General features: G+C 46.8%; 1 protein-coding gene across 3 annotated transcripts in view; it reads right to left on the bottom strand.

Moving 5' to 3' along the window:
• LYRM1 (LYR motif containing 1) overlaps positions 1 to 17683 on the bottom strand; it is a 501749-nt gene that overhangs the window by 349720 nt on the left and 134346 nt on the right. The window contains exon 1 of one of the 3 annotated variants that reach the window (XM_069647668.1): positions 2787 to 2917. The exons of 1 other annotated variant lie outside the window; for it this stretch is intronic. The gene's annotated coding sequence lies outside the window, so the exon portion shown is untranslated. Of the gene's footprint in view, positions 1 to 2228; positions 2721 to 2786; positions 2918 to 17683 lie in introns of those variants that run through there. One more of the 3 variants, XM_069647669.1, reaches the window with a different exon arrangement.

The raw sequence follows: 17683 nt of genomic DNA, 5'->3' as shown, positions 1-17683 counted from the left end.
GTTTTCCAAAGGGCGTTCAACCTCACAGTGCTTTGAGGCCATACCCATGGCAACTGGCACTATATAAATAGCAATCAACATAACAAACAATATTCCTAAAAGTACATTTTAAAAACTGAAAAACTTAATACGTGAAGCACTGTGTGTAGAGGACCGTAGGAGAGTGGCATTACTACATTGCAAGATAAAATACAGCATGGGGGTTTGCAAGTGCTGGATTTCTTAGCAGATTATATGGCTGCCCAACTGCTTGTCTGATGAGATAACACCTGAATTACGACTACTAGCGGGTTTGGCAAGCCCTTATATACTCAAAAATGTATTGTGGTAAACACCATGAGAAATGAAAGAGGTATACCCATTTGATTTGGGTAAACAAATTGGGCCTACGATGGCAGGTGAGATGCATTCGTACTCCCCTAATATCCTGTTGGGCGTAAATATAGGTCGGAAGGTACTGAATACGAAATTGATGGACAGATGGGAAATGAAGGGTTTGTTGGCATGGGGAGATGTATTCGTGAACAGACAGCTCATACCATATTTGGATCTGTGCAGAGACTGGGGGCGGGCTTGAGAAGGGACATTTTCTTAACTACGCAGGGTTCACATGGAGGGAACGCACGGCTTGGACGAGTCTTGCAGAGGAACTAAAGGGTAGTCCATTGTTGGAATGTCTATACAGTTGAGAGAATGGGCGGAGACCGGTACCCACAATATTTAACGTCATGTTGGAGAATAGGAAAAAGCGGACACTAAAAGTTAAGGGTAACTAGGAAAACTATTTGGGAACGCTCCTGAAGAATGACCAATGGGAAAGAATTTGCTCATATACCAAATCTGTGTCTCGGAATTTGCGATTGACATTGATAAAATATTTTACATAGGCATACCTAACACCGTTATGACTGCATAGAATGTATCCGCCCAGAGACATCAAGTATCCAAAATGCAGTGTGTAAGAAGCTGCGTTCCGACATACGATTTGGTCTTGTGTTCGATGAGGTTTTTGGGAGGCGACTGTGGACAAACTGCACACCATGGGAGCCACATGGTTAATTCAGATGTCGTTATCATGCTTGTTCGGGTAATTTCCGCTGGGTAAAAATAGAAAGCAGCTGACAAAAAGGATAGATCTAACCTTGTTTTTGGCAAAGAGGTGCACAGCTACATGCTGGTTTAAAGCTGTGGGCCCCAAGGTAGCGGACTGGAGCAAAGCCCTAGTAAAACGGGCCTGCGCAGAACTAGCGGTCCTGGCCAGAATGGAAATGATGTATAGAAATGTGACTGTCAAACAGGACGCAATGGGTGATTTTACTTGAAGCCTTGCTATATCCCCTCGGACGTTAGGCCCCCATGAGAACGTCAAAAGTTGGTTCTTACAGAATATTGACAACTACTCAGGAACTTCCAAATGGTGTATCCGATTACCCAGTGATAAAACTATGTGGGTTATATGTCAATAGTATAGGTGTAACCATTCAACCATGCAACCAATCTGTCGTGAATATCGCCTAATGCAAAATGGTTTAACAGTGGGCGGTTGTGTTAATTTCTTTATTTTCAGTCTTCTTACACCCAAACACCCAATATTTATTCACTTTTTCCCCACCTTGAGATCAAATTACATCGACCCACCTCCCACACAGGTACATAGAAAGCCCAAAACGTTTTTTGATGCGGCCATAATGAAAGAAAGGGATGACATTACATTTTGTGCAAAGGGGTCTACATCAGTGCACTATGTGGACGGCTTATTAGTTGCGTCTCCCATATAAGAAACATGCACGCAGAATACATTGGTGTTAACAGCACTGGCAAAGAAGGGGCATAAAGGTATCAAAATCAAAGTTGTACATTATTTGGGTCACAACATATAGGCAGGAGGTAACATTCCCAATGATATTGCCCAAACCAGTAACAATCAGTAAATTAAGTCCTTTGTGGCTGCCATTGGGTAACACCACAGTGGAAAATGGGTTATGCAAATATCGCAAAGCCACTACGCGAAATGATTCACCCAAATATATCTGAACCTCTCCAATGGACAGTGGAAGCAGAAAAGGCATTTATGGAAATAAAGCAAACCTTAACATGTTCCCCTGCTCTTGGGCGACCAGACTATAAAAATCCACTTGTCTGATTTTCGCATGAAAAGGGAGGCTTATGCACAGCCTGTATTGACGCACAGTGATAATGTCCAAAACGTTAGATCCCTCCTTCCTCACCTAATTCTTCACTTGACAATTCCTCCAATAGGTAGTCCGGCAGAGGTGAAGCACCTTTCTTTCGAGATGACTTCCGGTCCTCGAAAAGGTAGCGTCTACCTCGAGATTAAGCCACTATGACCTCTGTTTTGACAGTCCAGGCAAGAGACCTCTCCCCAGGGATAGATCAAGTGAGAAGGGAAAAAGCCTTGAATGGTGTAAAAAACCCTTCAGCAGCAGTCCGTAGAGAGGAGGACTTCCAATGGAATAGCCGGACAGGTATTCCATGAGTAAATCAGTTGAATACAGGAAAGAAATTCCTTAGGTGAGACGTATTCTCAATAGAAACAACAATGGTATCCGGGAGCAGGAAAGGGGATACTGAGAGGACAAACAGAGATATGCAGGAAGCAAAGCCGTAGTAAGTAGAGGAAAGGCTGAGTCTTAAAAAGAAAAGTGCGGGCAGAGAGAGAGAGCTCAGAAAAAGCAGGGTTTGCCGTGGTAGGAAGAGGCAAAGCAGCTGCGGCAGGAGGAAACAAGAGCGAAGGAGTAACACAAATGAAATGAGCAGCATATTACCCGAAAGGAGAAGAAGCTTCAGGGGTTGCAACGCGACAAGCCGCTGCTGGACGATGCATAAATGAATGCCGGTGGCCATCTTGGAAAAAGACTAGACCGGGAAGAGCGTTCCAGTCAAAACTTGACAGAACATTAATGGCGTCCTATGCACCAGCGCTCACAGAGTCTCCAGCAGGGAGGAACGGTGATGGATAAACACCACCCAATCGCATACTATAATACAATGCTAGCCCCAGAAGTGGCCGGTTTACCACCCTGCCTTCGGTCAGTTACAGCAGCTGTACAGGCCATCCAAAGTACAGAAAATATAGTGCTAGGGATGTCCCTCATAGAAATGAGACATACACCATGACTGTCCTACAATGAAAACATAACACTTGCCTACAACTTGAATAACTAAATATCAACTAATACAGCCGACTTTCACAAACATTACACTTAAACATTGTCCAGTATAAAACTCTGTGCCCCTATTGCCATGCCCTACGCATGATGAGAAATGTGATTGTGCTGTGACCACAAGTGTTCTCACTAGAAAGATTTACGGGAAACCGCAGAGGAGGAGCTTTTGGTGGATGGAAATTGAATGTACAACAAAAAAAGGGGAGGTTATGGAAAGCAAACAAATAGAAGAGGTGAATTCGGCAGATATTGTCAAACTAGTTTCACTTACTCATGCAAACACCATAGTGGTGGGCAAGGAAGGCAACAGTTACAATGACCAGTGCTATGCCTATGGGATAGTTCACAAATATGGTACTTTGCGGAAGGAGTCGAGTTATTAACGGCAGCATGAACACCATTAAAATACAGAACATGTAAATGCATTCCTGGAAACGACAGGGCTCCCAAAGGAAATCCCATTTGTGAAGTGCACCACACATCAAGCACCACAAGATGACATCAGTAAAGGGAATGCACTCACAAACAGCAAGGGCAAAGACTGCCCTTTGCCTTAAGACCATGGAAGAGAAAATGATGCCTCAGACGAAACACTCAATTGATGGTGTTGCAGGAGCAAGCACCAGATAAAGAAAGAAAAGTATGCATAGGGATATCCAGGAAGTTCTTTTCCCAGAGATGAGCTCTGGCGTGCTTCTGAAAAACATTTAGTTGTTCCAAAAGCATGTGCTTTTTGCTTGAAAGCTGCATGGCATAGCACACATTTTGAAAGGGGTAATAATAAACACAATGAAAAGGGACTAGTATGCCTCTGGGTTTTTCAAAGATTGCAGAAGAGCGAATTCGAAGGTGCTTGATATGCAAATACCAAAATAGAGGGACATCAACCCAAGTACAGCAAGGGGTACACCCTCCACCATGGACACAATTTGCATAGCTCTAGTGCGATTTCATTCAGATGCCAAAGTGGCACATGTGGAAATACATCTCTCAATCTCAATAGGTAGAGGCATATAACACTCCTAAGGCAGACACAGGCAGTTCTGAAGCACTTAATTGTATCCCTAGGTTTGGGGCACCAGTGGGTATCAAGTGACAGAGGAAAACAATTAATGTGTAAACTGATATAGGAGCTATGCAAAATACTGAATGTATAACAGAAGCTCAACTGTCCTGATCCAATTGGCAGGGTTGGTGGAAAGCCATGCTGAAAGGGAAGATAGCAAAGATGTGTGTGGAAACCGGCTTTAAGTGGCCCAAGCCACATTAGCTTTAATGAAAATGAGGCGTACTGCCAGTAGAAGAGGGCTAAATTGCTATGAAACCTTCACTTGTAGACTAATGCGCTTGCTGTAAACTCCTATCACAAGAGGGGGGTGGTCCCCTAAACGAACCAATTGGAAGACCAATTCTAAAGAGCCACACTTTCATATAAGGCCGGTGCTGTCGTGAACTTTATCAATGATTCTGATAGAAGGGACATATATGAATGAAAAAATTAATTGTTTATTTGGTAGACCCATGGGTCCTGCAAAAATTGGAAATATTTAAATTCCATAAAATCTGCTTCAAAGTAAACAGATGGAGCAAAAAACAACAAAACAATGAAAACACACCTTAGACCTACACATGTATAGTGGCAACTGATGGTAAATCAAGATAGTATATATATAGCAGTGTTCTAGAACAGATATTACATGCCGTATAGCCTATTATGCAGACGATAAAACATAAGTCACTTATAGGCCTTTATCAAGTAGAAATACCAATAGTTCAAAAGGTAAATACAGAAATGAATGCGTGGCTATAGTTCCGAGTGAACCAAATCATTAACAAAAATGAGGACTAAATCCTATGCTGCTGGCCCTGTCTAGCGAAATCCAACAACGTTAGCTGAAAGCCAATACTTCATCAACCATAAGTATGAATATATTCAGATCTAGAAACACATCCCAGGTATACGTCCCAGAAAAGGTCAACCCCAGGATGTCGAGGTTGTACAGACGGGACGTTTCGGCAGAGAGTGGAAATAACGGCCAGCTCTGTGGATGTGAAAATCCAGTATTACTAAAAGGTTAGAATTGAAGTTACAAAGACAAATGAAAAAGCATGGGGGCAATAAAAAAAAAAAAAAAAACATGCACCACCCGCTGGATGTGCCTTCACCAACATCTTGAAGAAAATTATTTACAACAGAAAACGAATATAATTGTCCACCTAAGGGAAAATGACACCTCGTGTGAAATGAAGTTGGTACCTTGCCTCAGCACCGTCACCCAAATCCCAAGTGCCTGGTCTAAAGCCAAACAAAAATAACTTGCTGTGCAAGTGAAATCTATTTGTCCCAGAGGATGGGGTGCAGCTGAGAAGAACAGCTGATCGCAATAGATGGGTATCGGCCTATCAAGAATATACTTTATGGCAGCCCTATACAGAGGCAAGGATCGAGACAGGTACACCACAACATTAATGGCTGATGTCAACTAATAAAGGTTGTATACTAGTGTTGACTAAAGATTTACAGTGGGTCATGGACTTCTTAGGACATGTGTTCCGCATGTGGTGGACTACTAGCATAGGTGTCCAATACCTAGCTTACTTGCCCTCCAACCGTACCATCTAATCCCTTGTGTGGTGCCTGGTCCTAGACAGCGCTAGTGGGCCATTTATCTAGGGTTAGGGGATGGATAAGAAGAAACTTGCCCTAACTACTACAGGCAGTAATTATTTCATAACATCAGAAGACACCACTCTGTGTCTCCACCAACTCTAAACCCAAGCAGTATACTTTGGGTCTTCCAGGTGAAACATGTTACTTTATTCTCTTTCCCCGTATTGGCATCTACAACATAATTTTAGAACATGGAGAAACTTTTTAAAGTTTATGATACATCCTTCGGAGTGCCAGAATATGGGAATTCCAGGGTGATATTTCTGAACAAGTGGCGTTGTCTACACTTGAATCACCTCTTGACCTTTTAATGTGGACCTTTATTACAAAGAGGTCTGAATTGGCCTACCGGTTTCAGTGGTTTATTTTATTGCACCACTTTCTTCAGGGCCTCAGCACCCCTTCGGGTACTGACACAAGACAAAAAAGGAGGCTCAGTTTCGATTGGTTACTGCACCGGCAGGGTGGAGAAACGGGAGAGGGGTGCGAGGGGACGAGTGAAAAGTATATTATTTATAACATCATCCCATATGGACATTCCCATCCCTAACCCCCTCTCATCAATGTCAACACTCCTTACCATGGTTGCAGTTCCTGCCGTGCCAGAAGTGAGAAGAATGCCTCTTCTGAGATACAGGGTTGCATAGTTTATCCGCATCGACTTGCAGGAATACATGGCATATATCCTGTTGGCCTTTTAGTTATGAGGGACTCTCAAATATTTTTTATCAGTTAAACTTTAAAAAAGTATAGCAGTGGTATGATCGCACATTTTGTTGGTTGTTTTTGACAGCCCAGTTGCACCTTGCCAGGACACACTGTGGGGATACCACTGCAGTCTCATTGGCTTACAAGCCCTTGTATAAATCCTTGTTTTTACATTCAGCACACTATGACATTCGTGGAAGCGTTATACATCGGTGCCTAGATGCAGGAAGGCAGACGCGAGAAACAGGTAGAGAAAAAGACATTTCGGGAAAACAGCTGGTTATTTGAGGTAAGACGCGAGTCTCAGCACGCAGCAAAAACGAGGATTATACAATGGCTTGTAAGTCAAAGAGGCTGCAGTGGTATCCCCACCGCGTGCCCTGGCAAGGTGCAGCTGGGCGGTCAAAAGGTGTGTAAAGATGTCCACGTAACCACTTTTCAGATATCATGCACGGGTACCCCTCTTTCAAGAGATGAAGAAGTAGAAACTCCTCAGTTAGAATGTGCCCTTAATCCTTCAGGCAGGTCCTTGCCGGCTAAAGAATAGCATTCTGAAATGCATAATACTATCCATCTTAAAATAGTCTATTTTGTGACAGCCAACCCTAATCTGTGGCCTGAGTAGACTATAAAACCTTGGTCATCCTGCCTGATTTTTGCCATCCTTGAAATGTAGAAACATAAAGGCCTTCTTGGGGTGGGGTGAGGTGGTGGATAGAAGGTAGGTAATACTATCTTCTGTGATAGATGGAATTCAGATACCACGTTTAGTAAAAATGATGGATGTACTATCAACACTGCCTTGTCCGTGAAGAAGGTTGTGAAAGGTGGCTGAGCAAAAAGAGCCTGCAGCTCACTTTGCGGGCAGACGTTATTGCGGTCAAGAAGACCGCTTTAAGATTCAGCATTCTGCGAGCCCAAGAATGTAGAGGTTCAAAGGGCGTCCCATCAGAGGTCTTAATACCGGATTTAGATCCCAAACCAGTACAATAAAAAGGGACCAGGGGAAAAAGATTAGTCAATCCCTTCAAAAATTGTATAACAATAGGGATCGTGAAATAGGAGCCTTCATCCGGCAAGTGCTTGAAAATAGAAAGCACTGTGAGGTATCCTTTTATTGTGGAGACTTGGAGCCCAAGATGGGTGAGATGAAGCAAAAAAGCAGCGGCAGGGATTTTGTTGCTGGCCTTCTGGCCGAGAGCAACACCTCCATCAGATCTTGCCTAAGGCCCCAATCTTTGTACCTTAACCTTTCAGAAACCAGGCATGAAGATTCAAAGTTCTGATATCTGGATGAAGGAGACCCTCCCCCACTCTTGTGAGAGCGAATCCTCTCTTTGAGGAAGACTAATCGGAGGGCAGATAGCCATCTCTAGAGGGTCCGGGTACCATGTTCTCATGGCTCAATCTGCAGCAATGAGGATCATAGATTTACCAAACATCCTCAACCTCCTGATGACATGAGGAATGACGGGGACTGGCAGAAACGGATGCAGAAGTGTAAATTCCCAGTCCACTACGAACAAATCCCCTAGAGCTCCTCTCTGAGGAAATTCCCTGGAGCAGAACAGGTCACACTTTTGTTGGCACTGGTAGCAAACAGATCCACTTGAGGGGTTCCCCTAAGGGCGAAGATCTCCAGAAGGACTTCCTGAGCCAACTCCCATTCATGGGAGATTGAGCTCTACCTGCTCAGAGAGTCTAACACAGCGTTCTCTTCTCTGGCTAGATGAACTGCTAGTAGAGATTCCTTCTCTTAGTGCCCAGAACCAGAGCTGCATTGCCGCTCTGCACAGAGGTAGCAATACTACACCCCCTCTCTTGTTGAGGTAATGCATGGCCATCATGTTGTCCGTCATTATCAGGAAATCTTTTTCGCCTGTACCAAGGGCAGGCAGGCCATCAGTGGTACTCTGATTGCCCTCCGCTCTAATAGGGTGATGTGAAGTCTGGACACCGACAGAGACCAGTGACGGCTGATTGAAAGGTCTTTCATGTGGGCTCCCCATCCTGTAAGGGAGGAGTCTGCCACAATGGCCATCTCCGGCCATGGTGCCGAAAAGATTCTCCTCTCATTATAGTCTCTTGGCAGGCCCACCACAGAGATCCTGGGAGACCCTGCTCGGGACCTGAAGTAGATTTGTCATACTGCCTGAGAATGGAGACCAAAGGGATCTAAGAGCCCCCTGAAGGGATCTCATTTTCAGATGGGCTTCTGGCACCAGAAAAATTCAGGATGCCATGAGGCTGAGCAAGCTTAGGAAGTCGACGGCTTGAAGATGTTGGGCCCTCTGAAACCTTTGGACCATCTACGAAAGATGTTGAGCCCTCAACTCAGGTGGCAAGTCTTTCCCAGGGCTGAATCCAGGACTGCTCCAACAAATGATATGATAGAAACAGAGAACTATGACTTCTTAACCTTCACTGAATCCTGGCTGCATCAGGCAGCAGGCTCAGCCTTGATGATCGCTGTGCCAGCTAATTACACGATCTTAAGAGAAGCTAGAGCTAACACGCGTGGTGGGGGCATAGCAATTATAGCTAAATCTAGATTAGCAATGAGATTAGTAGCTCCACTGCATGTCAACTCCTGCGAATCCCTCACAATTAAGCTACCTATCTCAGACTCACAAACCATCACTATACATCTGATCTACAGAACTTCGGGCCCCATTGGCTCCTTCGAAGAGGATCTTTCCATGATTCTGTCAGATAACCTAAAAAATGCATCCCAGGTACTCTTACTAGGAGACATGAACCTAGGCTACAATGACCCCAAGGATACTCAAGCCACAACTATCGCCAATGCCCTAACTGAACTTGGCTTCCTGCAAAAAGTAACTCAGCCTACCCATGATGAGGGCAGGACTCTTGACTGGGTGGCCGATTATAACTGCAACATCACCATCACTACCATCAGTCTTCAGGCTTGGACGGACCACTTTCTTATAGCCTTCACTATAGACTCTAAAATCAACCCGGTCCCAAACAACTCCATAGCACCCGCTAAGCCAAGTAGAAATAAAAAGAACATAACTTCAGACAGACTCTTACCACTTATACTCCCTATGTTAAATTCACTTCCAGACTCACTTGATCTATCTACCTTAGTGAATGAATTCAACAAAGTTATATCAGAAGCCCTCAATAATATCACCCCCTTAAAAATGAGGAGCAGTAAGCCAAGAGCACATTTAAATGCCTGGTTTACACCATTCCTTAAGTCACTTAGAATAGAAAAACGAAAAAGTGAATCCATATGGAGGTTAACACCATCTGAGGTGAATAAAGTGAACCTTATTAACATCTCTACAAAATACAAAAAGGAAATACGACGAGCAAAAAAAGAAAGTTTTGACAACAGGATACTACAGGCCAAACAAGGTACTAAGGAACTTTTCGCTATACTAAAGGAATTAGAAAATCCCATCTCTGCACCCGATAACGGTGTCAAAGACAAGACATGGTGTGCTGACATACAGAACGCACTCACTGATAAAATTGCCACTCCTCAAGTAAAAATTGCCCAAAAAAAACTAAAAGTACCAACATCTACTACCCAACCTAGAAATGTATCTATCTCACCTAAACCAAAACTCCGTTTCAACTTCACCAAAACCACAATAATAGAAGTTGAAAAAATAATACTCTCTCTCAAACCCTCTAATTGCAGAGGAGACCGATCTCCTGCCGAAATTATAAAAGACGCAGCAAGAGATCTTTCACCCTTTATCTCAAAGCTTATTAACACGTCATTCACCTTAGACACTATCCCAAGTAATCTCAAGGAATCTTGAGTCCTCCCTTTTATGAAGAAACAAAACACTTGACCCTCAAACTATAGACCAATTACAACGGTGCCATTCCTCTTTAAGATATTAGACAGATTCAGAGCTTCCTGGAACAGAACACACTCTTGGGCACCCGGCAATCAGGTTTCAGACATCAGCATGGAACTGAAACAGCACTCATTGACCTCAAGGCCCAAGTTGACGAGCTGAGAGACCAGGGTAAATGTGCCTTATTACTCCTCTTAGATCTCTCAGCAGCATTAGACTTGGTGGACCACACGGTTCTTTGCAACCATTTAGAATCAGATGCACACTTCTCACAGCATGCCATAGCGTGGATTCAATCTTTCTTGAGTGAAAGAATGATGAGAGTCTTCTCCACCTCAGAAGCAGCTGATTCCATCCCCATTACATGTGGTATTCCCCAGGGTTCCTGCGTCTCCCCTACTCTGTATGATATATTTACCAAGCCCCTCTTAGATGATCTGGATTGGCTTGGTGTCACCTACACTAACTATGCATATGACACTCAGATTCTCGTCCCACTTACAGGGGATTACAACCAGGATTTGGCCTTGGTGAATAGAATATACCTCATCATCCAGGTGGATGGCACTCCATGGCCTATACCAGAATGATGATAAAACGGAACTCATCAACAAACTTTGCCATAAATATACCTCCTTATATATAGACGGCAACACGATTAAGATGATGGAGGAGGTAAAAACACTAGGTTTTTACCTTGATTGCAGTCTCACCCTGACAAAACAAGTGAATGCTATGGCATCTGCCACGGCTTACACATGTAAACTGATTAGATCTGCTAAACCCTTCCTCTTAATGAGCAGTTGTACCACTTTGGCAAGAGCACTCGTACTATCTACGTTTTTTTTTTTAAACAATTTTTATTAATTTTAAACAAACAACATACCAAACATTGCAACTTTTAGGACGTTCATAATCAAAGTCAAAACATTGCATTATATAGTGTTATTCTCCGTCCCCCTCCCTCCCCACAAACTCGAGCCGTCTCAACAACGTCATCTGCATGAACATTTTCAGGAATCTCAGTGTTTGTCGACTCATCCGAGTCTTCTGTTTCATGATTGACCTGGTAGGGGTTTCTCATTGAGGTCACCAGATTCCTCCAGGCTATCAGAGGGCCCACTTCCTCCTCTCCCCCCCCTGGTGACAGCTTCAAACCATACCGCAGTTTCTGCTTCCGCCCATCTCAAGAGGTCCGCCCACCATGTCTCCACTTTGGGCCTATGGGCCGCTTTCCAACACATTGCAATTCTGCGCTTAGTCAAGATATGCCAGGTCCTTCATCTTACTGACATGCTTTGAATTACGTGGCCTTGGGAAAATCCCAAGCATACATGCCCAAGCAGACCCTATGTCAAGCCCCACTCCTCCTCCAGGCATTTTCGTCTTTATTTCTTCCCAGAATCTGTGCACCTCAGGGCAAGCCCAGAACATATGCAGCAACCCTGCCTCCTCCTCCCCGCACCTGGAGCATTTCTGTATAGCCGAGCCTCCAAACCTAGCTATTCTTCTGGGAGTCAGATAAGCTCTATGGGTGACATACAGCTGGATCTGCTGGAGTCTTGCGTTCCGGGACACCTTTTTATGGTACCTTTGTGCTATATCCCACTGTCCCTCTGTTATGGGTTCTCCTACCTCCTCCTCCTCCCAATCCTGCCTCAGTTGGAGCAGCTCCTCTTCTGCCTTCGCTCTCAGGAGCTCATATATCCTGGATATTTCATGCCCACCCTCTGAGATATCATACATTGTTTCTAGAGTGGCATCAGGTTCTTCCATTAGCACCGTCTCAGGCCACCTCTCCCTCACCCGCTTCATGAGCCCGGTATAAGTAATGTATTGGCCTCTATGCACCCCTGTCTCCTCCTGCAGCATCTGGAATCCCAGTGCCTCCCCTTCCTGCCATATATCTCCGAGGGTGGCTAAGCCCACCGGTTCCCAGTATCTAGGGACCACTTCAAACAATTGGGAGTCATCCCTGCATAGCATTGCCAGCGGGACCTGCTGAGAGAGCGGATCTGGGTCCCCCACCGTTCTCCATGTTCTGCGCCAGACTTCCCAGCCCAACTTCAATAGTCTCCCCCTCCTTGCCATTTCAGTTTTATCCAGCCACACTGTCTCTCTCAGAAAGTATGGAGCTGATTCACCTTGCTAAAGCCTAGCTTCTGCCAAGTCTTCTGCAGACAACCACCTAACCACGTACAACAACTGACCCGCCAAGTAAGACAGTTCGAAATTCGGCAGGTTTATGTCCCCCTTGTCACATGTGTTCTGTAGTTTCCACAGGGCCACCCTGCTCCTAGAGTTGCCCCATATGAAGCCCCTGCACATGCCATGTAGTCTCACAAAAAAGCGTCTGGGGATCAGGTATGGGACATTCACAAAGAAATGCAAGAGTCTGGGCAAAACCACCATTTTGAGCAGGGCTGCTCTCCCCATAATGGCTAGGGGTAATCTGGACCAGAACGCCATGCTATTCTTGACTCCCTCCATCGCTTTCTCTGTATTCTGCTTGTGCTCTGTCTCTATCCTGTGGTAGATGTTTACGCCCAGATACCTGAATGTTGCGGTCTGCCAGGGTATCTGCAGGATGGGCAGTCTCTCCAATGGGATACTCTTATACCTTCCCAAGGGGAACAGACTAGACTTCCCGGGGTCACCGATATGCCCGAGAGGGTGGCGTATCGCTCCATCACCTCCAACACATATTGCAGGTTCTCCTCCGGGTAGCGCAAGTAGAGAAGCATATCATCTGCGTACAGCGATATCAGGTGTGTGCCCCCTGTCGTACGGATCCCCACCTCCCCGTATTGTTGCCGCAGGCATATTGCCAACGGTTCTAATGCCAGGATGTATAACATGGGTGACCAGGGGCATCCCTGTCTGGTCCCCCTACTGAGTTGCCATTTATCTGAAATTGTAGTTCCGGTTTTAACTCTTGCAATCGGGGAGCTATATAACATCTGGGCCCATCTGATATATCCTGGTCCCATTCCGTATCCTTTCAGGGTCGCTTTCAACCACGGCCACCGCACTGAATCAAAGGCTTTAACCGCATCCAGCGACACAATGGCCAACTCGCCCGAGTCTCCCTCGGTTCGATCAATGATGTGGTGCAGCCTCCTGTGATTGTCTGTGATATTTCTGCCGGGGACATAACCCGTTTGGTCCGGCTGTACCAATTTGCCAATTACCCTCTTTAGCCTGTTGGCTAGCACTGCCTTGAGTATTTTGCTGTCCTCATTGAACATGGACAAGGGCCTATAGGATCCGCATTCCACGTCTGACTTGCCTGGTTTTAGGAGCGGGATAATCAGTGCCTCGCGGAGGGACGTCAGCAGTTTCCTCCTGCTTATAGGCTTCATTAAACATGGCCAGCAACGGCTGAAGTAGCTCCTGCTTATACGTTTTATAAAACTCGCTGGGTAACCCATCCGACTCGGGTGCTTTACATGTAGGCAGGTCTTGGATCACCACCTCCAGTTCGTCCGAGGTGATGGCGGGTCGAGATCTGCGCGTTCTAGATCATCTAAGGTGGGCAGCCCTATATCCTCAATTGTTTGCAGAATTTCTTGACTCATGTCCTCTCCTGTGTCCTCGTATAATCATCTGTAATACTTGAGGAACTCCTCGTTACCCCCTCCTGGGTATTACAGATTTGACCTTCCACGTCCCCAACCTCTCTGATCACCGAGCGGGGGGTTTCATTTTTGTATAACCAAGCCAATAATCTACCCAGTTTATCCCCCCCTGCATGTAGCCTCTCCGTATATTTCTTATAATTTAATTTGCATAATCTGTCCCAGAGTTCACTACAGGTTAATTGTAAGTCCCTTATCTTGACACTGTTCTCTCGGGTGTTCCCTTCGCTTTGCATAAGGCCCTCCAGCTCTCTTTCTGTTTCTTGCAGTTCCCGCTCAATGCCCCCCCTGGAGCCCTTTAGATTTTGATATAGCTACCCCACGCACCACCACTTTAAATGCCTCCCATACTGTTCCCTCAGAACGTACACCACCTGTATTGATCTCAAAGTATTCCTCGATGGCCTCCCTCAGATCCTCTCGAAATCCCGCATCCCGCAGAGCCTCAGTTCTGAGCCTCCATGTCGGGATACGCACCCGGGGGGGTTGATGTCGCAACTCTACGACCAGAGGCGAATGGTCGGATAATACCCAGGCCTTGTATTCCGCCCCCACCATTTCTCCCACTATCTCAGCAGCAGCAAACACATAGTCTAGCCTCATATGCAGGTCATGTGGCGGTGCATAGTGCGAGTATTGCCTATCCATTGGGTGTAGCCTTCTCCATACATCCTCTAGACTGAGGTCTGTCAACAGCATCCCCAATGCTTTAGCTGATGGCGCCGGCTTCCCTGATTTGTCATCTGACCTATCTATCCTGGGGTTCAGGGTGCAATTGAAATCCCCTGCCCACACCATCGCGCCACCCACCAGGGGGCTAATCTTACTGTATAGGGACCTAAAAAATGCAGCTGTGTCATGGTTAGGGGCATACAAATGTATGATATTCACCTTCCTATTCTCCAGGAGTCCCGCCATCACCACCATTCTGCCCTCTGGGTCTATTGTCGAGCTGAGCAGCTGAAATGGCACGTGCGGTGCCACCCATGTGATCACCCCTCTTGCATATGCCGAGTATGTAGCGCCTATGACGTTACCTTTCCATTTTCTTCTGACCACCTCCAACTTCTCCTTGGTGAGGTGGGTCTCCTGTAGCAAGGCTATGTCTATACGCATCCTCTTTAGGTACATCACTTTATTACGTTTTAGATAACTATTAAGGCCCCGCACATTCCAGGTCGCTACTCTGAGTTTACCCGATGCCATCTACTCTATGTACTCCCTGTCCACCCCTAGCTGCGTGCTACTTATCTTCTGAGACTCCCTTACGGGCATCTGGTTCCTGAGGGCGACCCTGCATGTCCAGCCATTCCATAGCATCCTTCGGCGTCTCGAAAAACAGGGCTTTGTTCTTGTAGAACACTTTCAATTTGGCTGGGTAGAGCAACATATAACGGTGGCCGGGCTCTCTCAACCTCATTTTCACCGTCCCGAAGTTCATTCTGCTGCGCTGAACCTGCAGAGTATAGTCCGGGTATGCCGTGACTTTCGCCGGCCCCCTTTCAATCGTTCCTCCCTTCCTGAAAAATTCAAGTATCTTCTCCCGATCCCGGTAATTCAGAATCTTTGCAATCAGCGGCCGCGGGGGGGTTCCTGGGGGCGGTCTCCTCGTCAAGGCCCTATGCGCCCTCTCAACTGCAAATCCCTGGGTCAGTGCTCCGCCAGTTATCTCCTGCAGGAGCATGGTTTCCACATATTCTGTCGGATTAGGTCCCTCCATTCCTTCTGGCAGACCAATAATACGAATGTTATTGCGTCTGGCGCGCCCTTCTGGCTCCTCCGCCCTGTCCTCCAGGTTGCCCATCCGCTGCACAAGGGCATGGAGCTCCGATCCGTGGGCGGCGCATGCCGCCATGTTCGGGGCCATCTCCTTTTCCAGGTTTCCAGTGCGCTCTGCAAGCGTCCGCACATCCTGTCTCAGCAAATTGACTTCCTCCTGGACCGCTCCGATCTTAAGATCCAGGCCTACTTTCACTTTGTTCATAGCTAGGCCCAGTTTAGTCTCCCAGGCAATTTTCAAGTCTGCCATCGCTGCCAGCACTTCCTGGATCGTGCCCGGTGTCTCTGCCACTGCCGTAGTAGTGTCCTTGCTTTTGCCCTCCTCTGCACCAGGGGACGGCTTAGCATAGGCCTCCAGCATGGGCGGTTTGTTCTCGGGTCTGACAGTTTTGGAAGACATTATACTATATTGTCCGGGCGTAAGCCAGCAGCACCTCCCTACATACAGGGGTCCACGCGGCGTCAGGCCACTCTTGGCGTTGTGGGGCCGTTACAGCTGTGTTCTGGTGTGTCCTTGTTGTTTGCCGCCCACCTAGAATGGGCCGTGTCCTCCCTCGTGCCTGTGCTCACGCAGTGTCGCACCGCCGGTCCCTGCTGTAATTGTTCAGTAGCCAGTGGTCATGTGCTCCCACCGGCCCAGCGCTCTCCCACTTCGGCACTCTGTCGGCCCCGAGGCCTTCCAGTCCACGGTCCAGCCCAAGGTGTTTTCTGCACACTCCTTAGCTAAGAAGGCCACCTTATATTGTTCTGGGATTGGACTCTCCACTATGGACGGCTCAGTGAGTTGTGGGAGTGTCCCTCTTTGCGTGCCTTCCACTGTTTTCTCCTGTGTTGCTTCCAATATCCAAACTGCTGGTTTCACTCTTCTGTTGTGGGCTTATCAATTGCACTCCGTTGCCAGACTGTTTTCCCCCTTGGCCAAACCACCTGTGCAGAGCATTTACTTTGCACTTGCCATTTCGAGGGGTGCTGTTGAGCTTCGCTTCCTGGGTCTATTGCCACTCTCCAGACCTTAGGCCACATTACCACAAGCCCGCCACTGCTGTGTTGCTTTGGCTAACTTGTTCCCTTTGTGGCTCGTAGTATGGGTTCCTGTTCTGTGTCTTGCCAGAGTCTCAGCCACCACCTACGAGGTCTTTGTCCTCTCCCCTAAGGCCTCTTCCTTTATTTGGCAGGTTCGCCCTCTTTGTAAATCCTGCTTGTAGCCACCTTTTATCCATCCTCTCTGCGCTCCCTCGTCTCAGGCAATCACGTAACTCGGGAATCGAAACAATGTTCGTGTTAGTTTACTGTTAATGCGCCCACGGCGTGATTACCATGCACCCGGATACTGTCCCCGAAGGGCTTTGCTTCATGGTCATTTCACTCTGCCATCAGTGCATGCAACCAGCGAAGTCTCACGTACTCACGCGCTGGCCCTGACGCTGTTGTAGCCGCAGTGTTCGAGCAACAACGTATCCACCAGTCATTCGTTCCTGAGCTAAACGGCTCAGTGAGGATGTCAGGCTATTTCCATATGCTACTGTTGCAGTACCATAAGTCTTGTTCGTGCATTACGCAGCGTCGGCTCTCATATGTTGTATCTCCAGGCAGGTCATAGCTGTTGTGCCTCCAGGCCGCAGCCACGCGCGCCCCTCGTTTTCAGTATTTCGGCTGCGGGAAGGCCGATTTCCGTCTTAGCATGCTACGGGCTGGGGGCAGTCCCATTCCACTTCCAGGTTTCATACGTCCCCGGTCCAGCTCCGGCCAAACAGCGGTCAATGCCTGTTTTGCATTTGTACCTGTGGGCTATTTGCCTCCCTTCATGGACGGCCTCCTGGTCAGCATCCGCCGTTAGTCACTAGCAGTCCTTCTCCTGGG

Source organism: Ambystoma mexicanum, chromosome 2q, assembly GCF_040938575.1.
Source record: "Ambystoma mexicanum isolate Mex_15411 chromosome 2q, UKY_AmexF1_1, whole genome shotgun sequence".
NCBI lineage: Eukaryota > Metazoa > Chordata > Amphibia > Caudata > Ambystomatidae > Ambystoma > Ambystoma mexicanum.
Note: the sequence above shows the minus strand (reverse complement) of the source record. Positions and strands in the feature narration are given on the sequence as shown.